Consider the following 16,354-nt stretch of genomic DNA (forward strand, 5'->3'; position numbering starts at 1 on the left):
CATCTGCAGTGATCAAGGAGCCCAAGAAAGTAAAATCTCTCACTGCCTCCATTTCTTCCCCTTCTATTTGCCAGGAGGTGATGGGACCAGTGGCCATGATCTTGGTTTTTTTGATGTTGAGCTTCAGACCATATTTTGCGCTCTCCTCTTTCACCCTCATTAAAAGGTTCTTTAATTCCTCCTCACTTTCTGCCATCAAGGTTTAGCTGTTACATTTGGCAATTCTGCATAATAGTCAATCACATTACTTATCCATTCTTTTTTGGTGGGAAGTTGCTATAGCACAGGTGAAAATAGATCTAGGATGGGTACGGGGAACTTCAGTGTTCTGGGCCATATGTGGCCCTCCAAGGTGCTCCATGTGGCCCTTGGGTCCCTCTCAAGGCTGTGCCACTTCCTGGTATTGCTTTGCACCTTCCCTGATTGCAACTTTGCCTGGCTTCAAAGAGTTCTTCCACTCTGACAATGCTACCTGCTTGCTTGAATGGACAATAGAGACGGGCTTGTGAGTGGAAATCTGCCTACTTCACTGAAGTGAAATGTGCCTTCCTTCCTTCTCCCAGTCTTGTTCTTGGCTCTGCCTGCCACGGCCATGTGTCCCCTGAAAGATTAACCAGGAGCAGAATGTAGCCCTTGAGTTGCAAAGGTTTCCCCACTGTTGATACAGAATGTGCCTGTGGATTGTGATGCTGGGTGGGGGTGGGAGAGAGAAACAGACCCCATGGTTTGTCCAGGCTTCAAAATTCCTGCTTTTTTGTCAGAATTGGAATCAGTGTGGCATGCGCTGTGGTCTAAACCACTGAGCCTCTTGGGCTTGCCAATCAGAAGGTCAGCAGTTTGAATCCCTGCGACGGTGTTAGCTCCCGTTGCTCTGTCCCAGCTCCTGCCAACCTAGCAGTTCAAAAGCATACCAGTGCAAGTAGATAAATAGGTACCACTGTGGTGGAAAGGTAAATGGCGTTTCTGTGCACTCTGGCTTCCATCACGGTGTTCCGTTGCACCAGAAGCAGTTTAGTCATGCTGGCCACACGATCTGGAAAGCTGTCTGTGGACAAATGCTGGCTCCCTCAGCCTGAAAGCGAGATGAGCGCCGCAACCCCATAGTCGCCTTTGAATTGACTCAACCATCCAGGGGTCCTTTGCCTTTTCTACATTTACCTTAAATAAAGACTAGGCAAGCAAGAGTTCAAATCCCTCCCCTCAGTTGAGAGCATGATCTGGAGGCAGCCGCTGTCTCTCAGGCTAGCCTACCTCGTAGGGTTGTTGCGGGCATAAGAACGAGAGGAAATCCACTTGGAACTCCTTGGAGGAAGCGTGGAACGAAAATGAAGCAGGTGCTTGGAATCCAAAGGCAACCAAAAGCTCACAAACATTGCATTTTATATATATATATATATATATATATATATATATATATATATATATACACACACACACATACATACACACACACACACACACACACACACACACACACACACACACACACATATATATATCCCACCCTCCCTGGCCAAAGCCGGGCTCAGAGTGGCTAACAAAAAGTAAAAATAGTACAGTGTACATAAAATCACAGTCAATTAATTAAAATACATTCTAAAATAAATTCAGAATCAAATTAATGGCAACCATTGGGCTAGAGTTCTATGAGGGTTACAGAAGGAGAGAGGGGGTCAGACTGTTGCCTTGGCCAAAGGCCTGGTGGAACAGCTCGTTCTTGCAGGCCCTGCAGAAATATGTCAAGTCTTGCAGGGCCCTAGTCTCTTGTGACAAAGCGTATCACCAGATTGGGGCCATGGCCGAAAAAGCCCTGGCTCTGGTTGAGGCCAGCCTAACTGTCCTGTGGCAGGTGTTTTTATTTGAAACACCTCCAAGGTGTTTTTATTTGAAGACCATAAGTTCCTCCGTGGGACATACCAGGTGAGACGGTCCCGTAGGTACGAGGGTCCTAGGCCGCATAAGGCTTTAAAGGTCAAAACCAGAACCTTAAACCTGATCCTGTACTCCACTGGGAGCCAGTGCAGCTGGTTTAGCACCGGGTGAATGTGACCCTGTGGCGAGGACCCCGTAAGGAGTCTCGCCGCGGCATTCTGCACCCGCTGGAGTTTCTGGGTCAGTCTCAAGGGCAGCCCCACGTAGAGTGAGTTACAATAATCAAGCCTGGAGGTGATCGTCGCGGGGATCACAGTGGCTAGGTGAGGGCGAGAGAGGTAAGGAACCAACTGCTTAGCTTGGCGGAGATGAAAAAATGCCGCCTTTGTTCTAGCTGCAACCTGCACCACCATAGAAAGGGAGGTGTCGGAGATTACACCCAAACTCTTAACAGACTGGCACTAATTGTGCCCCTGCAAGAGATGGGAGTTGGCCCCCCCCAATCCCATATCGTCTCGACCCAACCAAAGGACCCCTGTCTTCAAAGGATTTAACTTTAACCGGCTCCCATGTAACTGTCCAGCCACAGCTTCCAAACATCTGATCAGTGTGTCTGGGGCCAAGTCAGGATGACCGTCCATCAACAGATAGAGTTGGGTGTCATCAGCAAACTGATGGCAGCCCAAACCAAAACCCAAGACAAGCTGGGTGAGGGGATGCATAAAGATATTAAAAAGCCACACTCCACTAGGGTCACATACATACACGTGAAGCACAATTTCCCCGCTGTAAACAGTCACGGCTTCCCCTGGAGAATCCTGGGAACTGTAGTTTGGGGTGCTGAGAGACCCCTCACAGAACTGCGACTCCCAGCACCCTCAGCAAACTACAGTTCCCAGCATTCTTTTTTTGGGGGGGGAGGAGGAGCCGCCACTGTGAAAGTTGTATAAGAATGCTTTCAATGTATGCCGTGCGGATGTGACCACAGTCCTCTGGTCCGCTTTTAAAGCCCATGCCTGCTGCCACAATCTCACGGCCAAGGGTGGGCTCCATGAACGGATTATGTGCTGTGCAATGTGATGAGCCTGCTTTTTGGGTGCAAAAGGGAGACCGCCTGCTCTTGCTCACTCCTTCTTGTTCCCCGGAGGTTGACCTCACTCTCTGCTCTCCCCTGCAGTGGCTGTGGACACTACTTTGCACGTGGAGTGGACCGAGGCGAAGTCCCTGCCCACCCTCTCGCCCCTGGGCCACACCCGGACCTCCCTAGTGCGCAGGCTGGTTCGCCAAAGCTCTGTGGACAGCCAGGATTCTCTCGAGGTGCCCTTTTTCATCACTCTGCTTCTAGGCTGGCAGGACTGCGGGGGGGAGATAGATGTTGCTGCGGCAACAGCTTTAAGGTGCATGTAGCTTATGCTGGCGCATGATGGGAGCTCCTGCGTGGCACAGGGGGCGGGAAAGAATGGAGACTTGAGTGCTATTGGTTCTGCCCTTCAGCTCCAGCCTCCCCCGACCTGATGCTCTCCACTGGTTTGGGACTACAACTCCCATCAGCGCCAGGGTTGATGGGAGTTGTAGTACATTTCAGTTGCCCTTTTCTGAACATTTTCCAGCTCTACAATATCCCTCCTGAGGTCCTGTGACATGAGCTGCATTCCAAGTGTGGCTGTAGAACTATAGATTTGTATAGCATCATTAGGATATTGGAGGTTTCGCGTTCACTCCCTTTCATAACAATCTCCAGCACGTAATTCACCTTTCCCAAAGCTGCTGAGTAAATTATTTAGCATTCGTATTGTACCACTAACGTGCACAGTGTTCCACACCAAAAACAGGTCCTTGCCTTGAGGAGCTTACAGTCTCAAGTTTTTCCAAAGGGGAAGCATCTCTCGGAGGGGAGGAAGACAGGGGAAAGATACAGGCTCAGTTCAGTTGTGTTTCCACAGCAAAACAGGGTGATGTGTGTGTGAATGCACAAAATAAGGAGTGTGACAGCTGAACTTGTTGGGATAGATCTGGAGGGTACGGTAGGAGAGGCTCTATTATTTATTAATTAGCCTTCCTCTTATTCACTTGAACAAGATTAGTTTTTAGTTTAGCAGAGTTAAAAATATATCATCCTTTGCAGTATTAACATGGAAACCGGAGACAAAGCTGCATGGCTTTGTACAATTATCCAGGGTGCCTTTGGCAGTCTGGATTCTCCCTTTATTATCCCTTGAAACAAAATAACCGCACAGAAGTCCTTAATGTAAGGATATAAAAAATATTGTTTACTTACATAAAGTTGCAGACTCAGTTCAAGCAGAAAATAGCAATGAAGTAAGGCAGGCGAGAAGACAGGGCAAGGGAGCCAGTGGAAGGAGACTGGTTCAGTTTTGTGTTATACACAGCAAAACTGTTGTATGCATATGTAAAATAAGGAGGGAGAAAGTTGAACTGACCTTGCTTCTGACGGCAAAGCCCTTCAGAATTCGTATTTGGGAATCAGGTAGGTAGCCGTGTTGCTTAGAGACCAACTAAGTTTGTTCTTGGTATAAGCTTCCGTGTGCACGCACGTATCTGAAGAAGTGTGCATGCACACGAACGCTTATACCAGGAACAAACTTAGTTGGTCTCTAAGGTGCTACTGGACAATTTGTTTATTTATATATATATATTTCCTGTTTGAGAAGTTGATGATTCCAGTAGGATGAGGTTTCTGCTTCTCCCCACCCCCACCCACCTCCATAGCTTCTGCATTTTTACCAAAAGCACATTGTGATGGAAATTCAACTGGTGCAGCCTGACCCGGACATGAGATGCATTGATGGGCAAAGGTATACCTGTTGAATTCTTAAATTTACCTTTCCTTTCTGTTGCTGGTTTTTTTTTTAAAAAAAGACATTTTATTAAAATTTCCAATTGAACACATTTAAACAATAACAAAACAAACAACAACAAACACAACATCACATAAACATAATAAACACAGAATTTTTCTTCTAAACATCTTATCAATTATTACAATTTTCTTTGCTCTGCCGAGCTTTCGCTTCCCTCCCTCCCCCCAATCGGTTTTTTTTGTCCATTCCTGTCTTGCAGTTTCTTTATTCCTTCTATCTAAAGTCAATTCGTAGGATTTATTTCAGTCCTGCAAGTGTCTTTAAACTTCTATAATTCTTCTCCATATAATCCACAAATTTACTCCAGTCCTTTTGGAACTTTGACTCTCCCTGGTTTCGGATCCTGCTAGTCAGTCTTGCTAGTTCCGCATAGTCCATCATTTTTGTCTGCCACTCTTCAATCTTCGTCGGTAACTCCTGAGTTTTCCATTTTTGGGCTAACAAAGTCCTAGCCGCAGTTGTCCTTTCTGTTGCTGGTTTTGTTTGACCTTGATACGGCAGTTGCTTAAAGGCGCAGAGCATCTCTCAGGAAGAAAAGTCAGCCACCCTACCCAATGCCTGTTAAAGATCAGCCCATTAAGGAATCTCATCTCTCATCCTGCATTTCCTACTCCCTGTGAGCTGTCCCTGTCTGATGTTAGCAGCTTCAGGGTTTTTTACACACTCCAGGGGGGCCTTCTTTCAAATGCTGGGATTAATTCAATTACCTCGCCCCGGGTGGTCCCTGGTCCCTGCTCCTAGCATTCTAACTAAATGGCTAATAAGTCGAAAACAGTAGGTCTCTGATTTGGCCTGGCCAGAATTATGACTTTTTCCAATGACTTGCTCACACGGGAGCCGGGAAGCACCAAGGGTTGCCAACTGACCAAAGCAAACCCCTGAGTGGCCAGCTCATACGCCTTTTGACAGCAGCTTGGTCATAGCAGAAAGCATGGGAAAATGTAAATACTCACAGGTAATAGAAACACAGGTAGCTGTTTCACATTGGGTCAGATTATTTGCCTATTCCAACAGGTGGTGATTCCTTTGTCATAAGAACTCAGGGTGGTGCGCAGACTAAAATGCAAGATAAAACACAAGTAAATAATCAAATCAAAACAACAGAACAATAACCCCTCCCTTCCCACAGACACATTTTAAAGGCTGTACAATATTAATCAGCCAAAGGCCTGGTTGAATAGGAACTTTTTCACCTGGCGCCTAAAAAACATATCATGAAGGCACCAGGCGAACCTCCCTGTGGAGAGCATTCCACAAAGAAGGAGCCACTGCAGAGAAGGCCCCTTCTCATGTTACCGCACTCCGCACCACTCATGTAGGAGGCACACAAAGAAGGGCCTCAGATGATGAATGCAGAGTCCAGGACGGTTTATATGGGGAGAGGCGGTCCTTACAGTATTGCAGTCCGGACCATTTAAGGCTTTCCAAGTCAAACCCAGCACTTTGAGTTTGGCCCAGAAACTAATTGGCAGCCAGCGCAGTCAGGTCAGGATCAGTGTAATAAGCTCAAATCGTCTTGTCCCAGTGAGCAACCTGGCTGCCCAATTCTGCACCAGCTGAAGCTTCCGAACCATATTCAGAGGCAGCCCTATGCAATTGAGGCTTGCCCATTGGGGTACTGCCCCACCAACTGCCCTTTGTCTGCAACCAGCCCCTGCCTGCCTGCCTTCTTACAACCAAGTGCAGCAGGTGGCCCTAGCTGTCCATTTCCTCCTCCGTTATGCTGGTGCCGCCCTTGCAGAACTCAGCAGGGAAGAGGATGGGGAGAAAACAAGAATGAGCTGGCCCTGCCAGTCATTGGCTGTGCTTCCACCCACTGTGGACCTCTCTGTATTCCACCTCCTTGGGTATCAGCTGCCACTGCTGAAGGAGGGATCTGTGCTCTATCCACTGTGTTTTGGTAGTTAGGTGGTCCATTGAGGTGTGTGTGTGTGTGTGTGTGTGTGTGTGTGTGTGTGTTTCAGATGAATACCCGCAGGGTTGGATTTCAGATTGCTGTTTCTGCAGTGAGAGGGTACTCCTGAATCCTGCAAAACAGGGGTGGCTACCCTGTGACCCTGCATATGTTGTTGGACCCCGGTTTGTCTTTATGAATGGCTCCGCCGTGCTTCTTAGCGGGGCAGAGCATCCTGTTAGAAAGGAGCCATCCCTTTGCTACATGTCTCTTTGAGGCCCCAGAGAAAGGGAGCCCCAATCTTGGATTCGCTCCCCGGGTACTATGACAACACCCTTGAACAACAGCGCAGATGCCGTGTGCCTTAAAATGGCAGGTTTTATAAGCCAGCCTGTTTTGTTATTGTTTCCCTGGCAGTGCTGCTCAGAATGCAGGTGGAGGTGGGGGTGCTTTCCAGAAGGCACCTGGGGGGGGGATGCAAGAGTGGAAAGACCTGTGCGGCTGCTACCATGAAGCCAAGTCCCACCAAATTCTGCTCTAAGGCTGTGCTGCTAATCAGGAGGCATCCAAGCAGCCTGCTTGGAGACAGCAACCACATCCCCAAGACTGGGTTCCTTTCACCTTTCTCTCTCGCCATGCAAACGTCACCTGTTGTTCCACAGAACAGCCCAAAAGCAAGTGGTGTGTTCTGAAGGACAAGCCAGCTGTTGGTCTGCAGTCAGGATGACTTTATGGAAAGTGGCTTAAACTTCGTCTAAGTTCTCAGGAGGTGAGAAAACGAGGCCAGGTGCTGGTTGGTGAAAGTGGGGCAGAAGAGCCCAGGGGCTCTCTGCCTGACCCGTAGCCACACCCCTTAACAAGTCCTGCACCACACTATCCTTATTGTTTTTGCCTGGCTGTGTCGTCAAACTGATTATGCCCCTTGCTCATCTGGACAAAGGATGTGTTGCTCTCTTTGTGTGTGGACTCAGCTATACAGCTGCAAACAAAACGTTTTAAATGTGTAGCGAATTGCAATACACATATGTGACACTAGATGTGAGCTATGCCAAACTCAATGTATTTTTCAAAATGTTTTTTTTTTAAAAAATAGCATTTTCACAGCATTTTTTATATGTGCGTATCCACCTCTGTGTGTGTGTGTGTGTAGAAACTAATTTCACCAAAGTAAAATTAACATTCATTGCTCTGCCAACTTTAGCCTCTGGCTCCGACACCACTGGCGTATGGCGCTTGCAAGGTTGCCCAGAAAGAAATGCAGCCCACAGGCTGAAGTAGATGTGTCTGTCCCCTTGTAGAACCTTAGATCACATGGGAAACATGTCTCTGTGCCCGTGTAAATACAGCCCCCATGCCCAAGCAACTGTATGGTCCCTATAACTGTTCCTTTAAACAGCAGTAGGATAGCAGCAGTGTTCAGGCAATCAAATTAGTTGCAGCAATAAAGAGCGTTACCTCAGCTGATGATTTCTACATATCAAAACTCTCTTAATAGCACAGGAGCAGCCTAGGGGTGGATCTACACACAGGTGGAAAGACCCTATAAATAAGTCAGAAATAAATTGTTATAACAACAACAACAAAAAGCACTATGGAAAATCTCAAATAATTTTTTTGCTCTCCATCGCCACCTGGTGTTGCATGCTTATAACACATTCAAAACGCTGTTTTTTAAACTAATGTAGCTGAGTCCTAGGTTGCTGCTGGAAATCCTACCAGGCCAGTATCTAGAATTGCCACCAACGGTGAGAGTTTCTGCATGAAATTTAACTGTAAAATTAGTGAAACGCCTTGCTGCAGGAGGTTTGCCTGTGCCCCCACCCACCTTGCTGCCCTGTATTTTGACACCTCTTTAACAATGTTGCAGATAGGGGGTTTTTGGGTGGTGGTGGGAGCTATCTGTTGCTTGAGTGGGAAAGCGAGGCTTTCTATTGTGTTAATTTTTTTCTCTTCGTTTTTGTTCTGCTGTAATAATTTTTTATGGTTATTGTTTGGACTGTGTTTTATTAATGATGTGAGTCACCATGAATGCTCCCTTAAGAGCCGAAACGGCTGGATAGAAATAGTTATTTATTTGCTTGTTTGTTTACTTGCAGATCTGATCCTCTGCTCTTTAGTACAAGTTTTGTATACGCCCAGGGAAAGAGTGCTGGCGATACTAAAAGAATAAAATAATTTAGAATGTGAATGCCAGATTGCAGTAGAAAAATCTCTTTAGGAAAATTGTTTTTAAATTGTGTGTGCGTTTGCTGCCTGCAAGTGCTCCCCAAGCGGGGTGCCTGAGCTCAGCCCGAGAGCACCATTTCACATGCCCAGCTTTGAGGGACTGCAGAGTGCACGGGTTCAGGTTTTCCAGCGCCACCCTACAAATGTGGCAGAAGGCAAATCCTTTGTGGGCAGAAAGTCCTGGGTTCCATTTCTTAAACGTCCAGTTAAACATACCGGGGTATCGATGACAGTGCCTGAGACTTTGAAGCGTGGTCGCAGCTCCAAGTAGACATAAAGGACTCACGGTGTTTCTCAAACTTGGGTCTGTGCTGTTGGACTACAACTCCCATCATCACAAGCTAGCAGAACCAGTGGTCAGGGATGATGGGAGTTGTAGTCCAACAACCACGGGAGACCCCAGTTTGAGAAACACTGAGCTAGAATCTAGTGAATAGGCATAGCTCCTACTACAGAATGAATGTGCTACACAGGGAAGTTAAGGTAAGCCAGGCGTGGGGGACCTATGATGCCCCCCATGTATATTTTTGCCATCAAAACATCCATAATCCTGACCATTTATTTATTTCACAAAGTTTATAGAACTTCCTGACAGTAAGAGCTATTCGACAGTGGAATTTGCTGCCAAGGAGTGTGGTTGAGTCTCCTTCTTTGGAGGTCTTTAAGCGGAGGCTTGACAGCCATCCGTCAGGAATGCTTTGATGGTGTTTCCTGCTTGGCAGGGGGTTGGACTGGATGGCCCTTGTGGTCTCTTCCAACTCTATGATTCTATATACATACTGCATGATTTTAAAAAGAAGCCCTCAAAGCAGTTATGGCTGGGCGAACTGTTCCCAATTGGCCTTGCTGACTGAGGCTGATGGGAGCAAGAAGTCCAGCAACATAATGGAGAACAACAGGTTCCCCATCCCTGAGTGGCGTAATGGTTAGAGCAGAGCATTCCAAACCTTTCATGTCGGTGACACATTTTTTAGACCTGCATCATTTCGCAACACAGTCATCTAGTTTTACTAGCAAACCAGAGCTTAAACTAACCTCTTTCCAGCCCCGTGAAGAGTGTGGGGAGTGTTTGCATGACACACCTACAGACTGCAGCTGACACACTAACGTGTCACGACACACAGTTTGGAAAGCTCGGCGTTAGAATGTTGGATTGGATCTGGGAGAGCAGGGTTTGAATCCCCACTCAGCCACTGCTCATTTTACTGGGGTGACCCTGGGCCAATCACCATCTCTTTGCCTAACCTACCTTACAGGGTTGTTGTGAGGATGAAATGGGGAGGAGGAGAACCATGTATGCTGCCTTGAGCTCATTGGAAGGAAAAGGTGGGATAGAAATGAAATAAATAAAATAAATAAAGAATTCCTGGCAGACACCATAAATGCAACAGATGCCTGATTCTCAAGTGGGTTTTCTGCCAGGACCAGAGCCTTAGACCCAAGTCCTGCACCAACATGACTGGACTCTGTAGATGAACATGCCTTGCCCACAGAAAGCTAGCCTGTTGGTGAGCCTTCATCTTGATATGCTAGCTTTCTGTCTGAGAGGATTTTTTTTAAAAAAAGAGTGGTATGGTGCAGCAGAGCATTCAGCCATACACAGGGCGCCCCCAGCTTGCAGCCTAACTGTCCAGATGCAAGCTTGCCACCCGGTGGAAAATGAGCACCAAGCCCCTTAACCCCCACACAACCCTGAGCTCCTGCGATGGCCTGTCTCTCTGGCTCGCTAGTTATACTACGTCTCGTGCTGCGCTGACGTCAGTACAAAGCCAGGCCTGTATCCTGGGAGAAATCAGTCCATGGTGACTGGTTGCCATGGAAATGCACCTCGTTGCAAGCTACAAGTCCAGAACCGCTTCGGAAGAAGCCCCTGGCAGTGCCTGCGAGCCGCTGGCGCTGATGCCGGGCCAGGAGGGAGAAGCTGGAAGGGGCAGGTAAGGGTCCTCTAGGAGGGTCTCACAGAAGGGTCCTCGCAGAAGGACCGGCTCCAGGATCTGGCTCCAGGAAAGCTTTTATTCCATGCAGGAGGGACTTGGGGAGAGGGAGGATGGAGCCTGCAAATAAATCTACATGCAGCCGTGGGAATAGGGTCCAAAGTATAGGGCATTGCCCCTTGCTTTTCTCCGCTGTGTATTTAGGCACGTGTCGTGGGGACGGATAGCCGATTAAACGTTTCTCGCAGCAACTTCTGCGCACCTTATTGGCCGTCTCCCTGCGCTGCACCTGTTGCCTTGCGCAACCCCCCACCCTGGAGACGTTTCCACGATATGCTGCTGCTGACCTCACTGCGTGCTGGGAATGGGCCCTGGGTGCGAACTTTGCCCCATTTGTTGTGCATGAGAAGATGTTGTGTGCTTGTGCATGTGTGCGCGAGGCCCAGCTTCACAACTCCTCAAAGCCATCACTTATGTAGCATTTGGGGCTTTGCGTCCTACTCCGTAATTAATTTTTTTAAATAGTTAATGTCGTTCTTGTAGTTTTCACTTATTTATCAGAAGCTACCCGGAGATCTTTATGTGACGGGGCAGGCAAAAAATACCTCAGAAGCTAGGTAAATAATAGATCGTGCCGTTTCCTGGGTAAGAGGTTCTTTTTTAAAGATGTGGTGATGGTACAGATGGATGGATAGCTCTCCTGTCTGCTTTAGTTTTAGTTTTATTTAATCCAGATCGGGTGTGTGTTCTCCAAACGAAAATCCTCCTTGCAGGGACCGTTTTCCTTGTAGACATGTATGGGAGTTTTTTTCCAAATAGAAGAAGGGACAATTTTCATTTGTAAGATGTCAGAACACGAAAGGGTTTAAATCAGGCATCCCCAAACTTCGGCCCTCCAGATGTTTTGGACTACAATTCCCATCTTCTCTGACCACTGGTCCTATTAGCTAGGGCTCTTCTTCTGCTCTCATGGTATAAGGAAACTTCCTAGGTTGCTTTCCCCCAGCATTCCTGATCTGAATCGCCTCTCCCTCTGGCTGCAAAGTTTAGTCAGACCTGAAAGCTTTTTATTTATCATAGCTGCCAAGTTATCCCTTTTTTAAAGGGATTTTCCCTTATGCTGAATAGGCTTCCTCGCGAGAAAAGGGAAAACTTGGCAGCTATGTATTTATGCACCACAGTTCTCATGTCTAGCTTGTCTCTTAAGCACACGGCTGTTGGGAGAGAAGGAGAACCATCAAGTATTTTGTATGTTGAAAACGGGGAGGAAATGAATAGTAAGAAATTGCAAGTCAGTTTGTGAGCACTTACGGTAGAAAAGGATGCTGTGATTACTAAAACCCAGCATGGGTTTCTCAAAAACAAGTCATGCCAGACAAATCTCATTTCTTTTCTTGATAGAGTTACAAGCTTAGTGGATCAGGGAAACACTGTGGACGTAGAGTATCTCTATTTCAGTAAGGCTTTTGACAAAGCCCCCCCATGGTATTCTTGGGGAAGAGCTGGTAAAGTGTGGAGTGGACGAGGTAGTTGTTAGGTGGGTTTGTAGCAGGTTGACTGACCGAATGCAAAGAGTGCTCACTAACAGTTCCTCATAATCCTGGGGGAAAGTGACAAGAGGGTGACTGCAGGGTTCTTCCCTGGGACAGTTGTTGTTCCTCGTCTTTATAAGCTACTTGGATGAAGGAATTCAGGGGATGCTCATGAAATTTGCGGATGACACCAATTTGGGAAGGGTAGCTAATGCCTCAGAAGACAGCTGTCTGTAGCGTTTGCACCCTATTCTGTTCTTTTGCTACAGATTATTAAGGTGTCCTTGTCTTGTGGGTTTGAGCTGACCCAAACGTTGGTTCCGCAAGTTTCAACCCCTGAGCTGTTCTTCCCAGAGAGAGGGTGGGAACCATCACATTCCACATAAGAGAGAGATGCACGGCTTAGCTTCATTTTTTTGCTAAACCTTCTCTCCACCACTGCAGACGCTTCTTCCAGGGCCCATGTGTCAAGATACTTTAATGACTGAAGCATTACCCATTATTGTGCTTTCTGTTTTCCCTTCCATCATTCTCAATCGTTCTGCCACACACACACAGAGAGAGAGTAGGTGTCTTGTTTCCGTTGAGGTCCCTGATAAAAATCATCACAGCGCCTTGTTCATTACACCCAGCTGCCTCTCCACCCCAGGGACTGGCAGCTTGGCAGGTACAAACACGGAGCACCTCGGCTCCTTTCCTTGCCGCTTTCTGCACATCAAGCTGAGCAGCCACCCACTCTACCATCCTTGGGCTGCTTTGAAACAGCAGGATGCTTCCACGCAGGAAGGGATCCATCCCCAGTTCAGTGCTGTGAACATCGTGCTGTAATTTATCCTTCCCTCTCCTCTCCTGGCCCTCCTTCTGTTGTCCTCCCCATTGTCAAAATTTAGATCGTCATCTACCCGGGGTCAGGGACCTGTCTTTTTTTTTTTTACTTATGCAACTCTCCAAAGAGACATGTACAGTGATATTATTAAGTTGCAGCAGTGTGGAGTGTTGTTCTCTTGACATCTTCAGCCACTCCATTCCATTCCCCCATTGTCGCCGATTTTCCATTCTCTCTCACACCACCCCTCGCAGTCAGGAAGAATTCGGTGCTCTCTGAGCATGCTTAGTCCTAAATGGACTGTTAAGGATTCCCCTTCCCCTATTTTGGAGTTGGGTGCAAAAGTGTGGGATGGACACACTTGTGGCACTGACTCGCATCAACATGAAAATCTTGGAATTTGCCACTGATTATTACACAACGGTTCTTGCATCGGTCCCTGGAGTAATTTCTTGGGCAGAGGGCAGTCCAGACTCAGAGGCAGGAGAGGAAAGGGGCCAGTTGACACAGATGAGGCAGGCTGCTGAAGAATCCAGGGAATCCCCCCTCTCCTGCTGTGACCATTTCCCTGGTCTCCCAGAACACACAGAGAAATGAAGAGGGCAGAGCGAGGAGAGGCAAGATGACAGAGCCTTCGGCTGCTGGGGAAGGAACCGAGGGAGGAGACTTAGGGAGCATTGGGAAGTCAGGGACCTTCAGTCCTATCAACGGCTTCATTGGGGCCAGAACAACTGGGAGGAGCTGCTGTGACCACTAGGCCTGCTTGTGTGCAAGGGTTATTTGCAGCCTGCTGCTGCTGCTGCAACTCATGCATTCTTTACCCGCTATTGCAAATCATTCATGAAAATGGATCCTTATGTCAGCCTCTTTGAAGGCGCAAAGGGTCTCATCGTGATCAGGGAACCCAACCCTGGGTAGATCCAGGCTTCTCTAACTGGGTTGCATAAACCGCCAGCATCAATGAGGGATTTTGCACACTGCGGTGAAATATATGATCAATAGGTGGATAATCATTAATGGGAAGTTGACACATGAGATGAAAGATGTTTTGAACATTGCCTAGGCAATATGCATTGCCCTCAAGCAGAGAATATGCACATGGACTGGTCAGTCTGCACACAGCCAGATTGAGACTCTCCATTTGTGCACATTGCTCTCTGGGGTCACTTTGTCCATGGATTAAATGGGCAGTGAGTTAAGTCTCCTGGCTGTGCTCTGAGTGCATGCCCATTCTCCCCTCCTGCATGTGAAGGTGTGTGGATATCTAGTTACCTTTTCCACTCAGCTAAAGCACCGAGCCTCTTGGGCTTGCTGATCGGAAGGTTGGCAGTTCGATTCTGCATGATTGGGTGAGCTCCCGTTGCTCTATCCTAGCTTCTGCCAACCTAGCATTTCAAAAGCATACCAGTGCAAGTAGATAAATAGGTAAGGTTAGGTTTGTGGCGGGAAGGTTACCTTTACCTTTAACTAACCATAACATGTATTTTTGCTGGCTGGTCAACTTTTGTTAAACTGATCAATGATAAATTCTCAGTGAGTGTCCCTGGAATTAACAGAAGAAACTCAAGGATCCTTATTCACTAGCGAAATCTTTTTCCTCATCGCCTTCAGAAGGGGACACCCTTTGGAGCAGAGGTTCCCAAAGTGGGTGGTACTGTCCCCTGGTGGGTGGTGAGATTATCTAGAGGGTGCTAAGAGGCAAGGGGGCAGCACGGCGCCAATGAAGATGTGGATGACTATTGAACTTTGAGAAGCCTCTAACTTTGGATCAAGTTCAGAGGTTGGATGGCGATCAGTCATGGACGCTTTAGCTCAAGGGTCGGCAAACTAAGGCCCACGGGCTGGATCAGGCCCAATTGCCTTCAGGATCTGGCCCACGGACTGTCCGTGGATCGGTGTGGGGATTCTGTTCGTTCGGGCTGCATCATTTCCCACCCTGCGCCATTCCACACACCCCCTCTCACACACCACAGTGGCGGCACCTCCTCCCTCCCTCTCCCTGGCTTCTCCCCGCCCTGCCTAGAGGAGGAAGGGGGCTGAGCTGAGCTGGCTGAGCGCCACTTTAAGCAGCCCCTCTCCGGTGCCAGCCCTTTCACGCCACTCATCTTCCCACCGCTGCCGCCGCCACCCTACTGCTCCTGTGGGCCAGAAAGCAGAGTGGACGAGCTCACTCTGCCTACCCACAAGAAGCAGCAGTGGTGGCAGCAGCCCCTGGGAAGGCAAGCGCAGTGGCTGGGGTGGGGGGAGGACTACTTGCCCCCCTGCCTCTTCTTCAAGCTCCCCCCCCCCTGGTGCCACTTCTCCGGCCCGCCACAAGGTCTGAGGGACAGTAGATCGGCCCGCAGTTAAAACAAATTTGCCGACCCTGCTTTAGCTGAGATTCCTGTATTGCAGGGGGTGGACTAGATGACCCTAGGAGTCCCTCCCAGCTCTACAATTCTATGGTTCTGTGATTGTTACTATTTTGAGTTTTAGGATCACAGAATTGGGAGGAACCCTGCGGGTCATCTAGTTAACTCCCTGCAATGCAGGAATCTCAACACACAGTCCCCCCCCCATCCAATTTGAAATCATTTTTCGTGTCCTCTTCCTTTGTGGGCTGTGCAAATAGCTTTTCTGAATAATGCCCTTTATCGTGGAGGGCAGGAGGCACTGGGAATGAGTTTGTGGAGCCAGGGGCCAGGGCTAGAAAAAGTCCAGGAATCGCTGCTTCAGAGCTTCTTGGCAGGTGTTGAGAGGCAGAGAGAGGGAGCATAGAGTGCTTAGCTTCTGGCTGACCAGCTTAGTGCCCTCCAGGTGTTTCAGCTGGACTAAATGACCCTCAGGGACCCCTTCCAATTCTATGATTCTAATTCCCATCAGCCGCAGCCAGTATGGCCAATGATCAGGGACTATGGGAGATGTAGTTCAGAACATCCAGAGAGCAGCATTTAGGCTATCCTTGGTTTAAGCTGGAGTTAGCTGAAACTGGGTGGGGAGCCCTATGGAGGGGCTGCAACAGCTGTTCCCTGGAGATCTGTTGAGTGTAGGAGCCCGTTCGCTTCCAGTAAGCTGCACTAGTACGTCTCTATATTGATATTACAAGAACAGCTTAAGTCTCTCCAGGGCTCTTCTGATCTAAATGAAACGAAACCCTGTTAACCCTGCCACTGTGGATTGTCTCAGGGAAGTGAAGCAGACACAGAACT

Source organism: Zootoca vivipara, chromosome 5 (assembly GCF_963506605.1).
Source record: "Zootoca vivipara chromosome 5, rZooViv1.1, whole genome shotgun sequence".
In the NCBI taxonomy this organism is placed as follows: domain Eukaryota; kingdom Metazoa; phylum Chordata; class Lepidosauria; order Squamata; family Lacertidae; genus Zootoca; species Zootoca vivipara.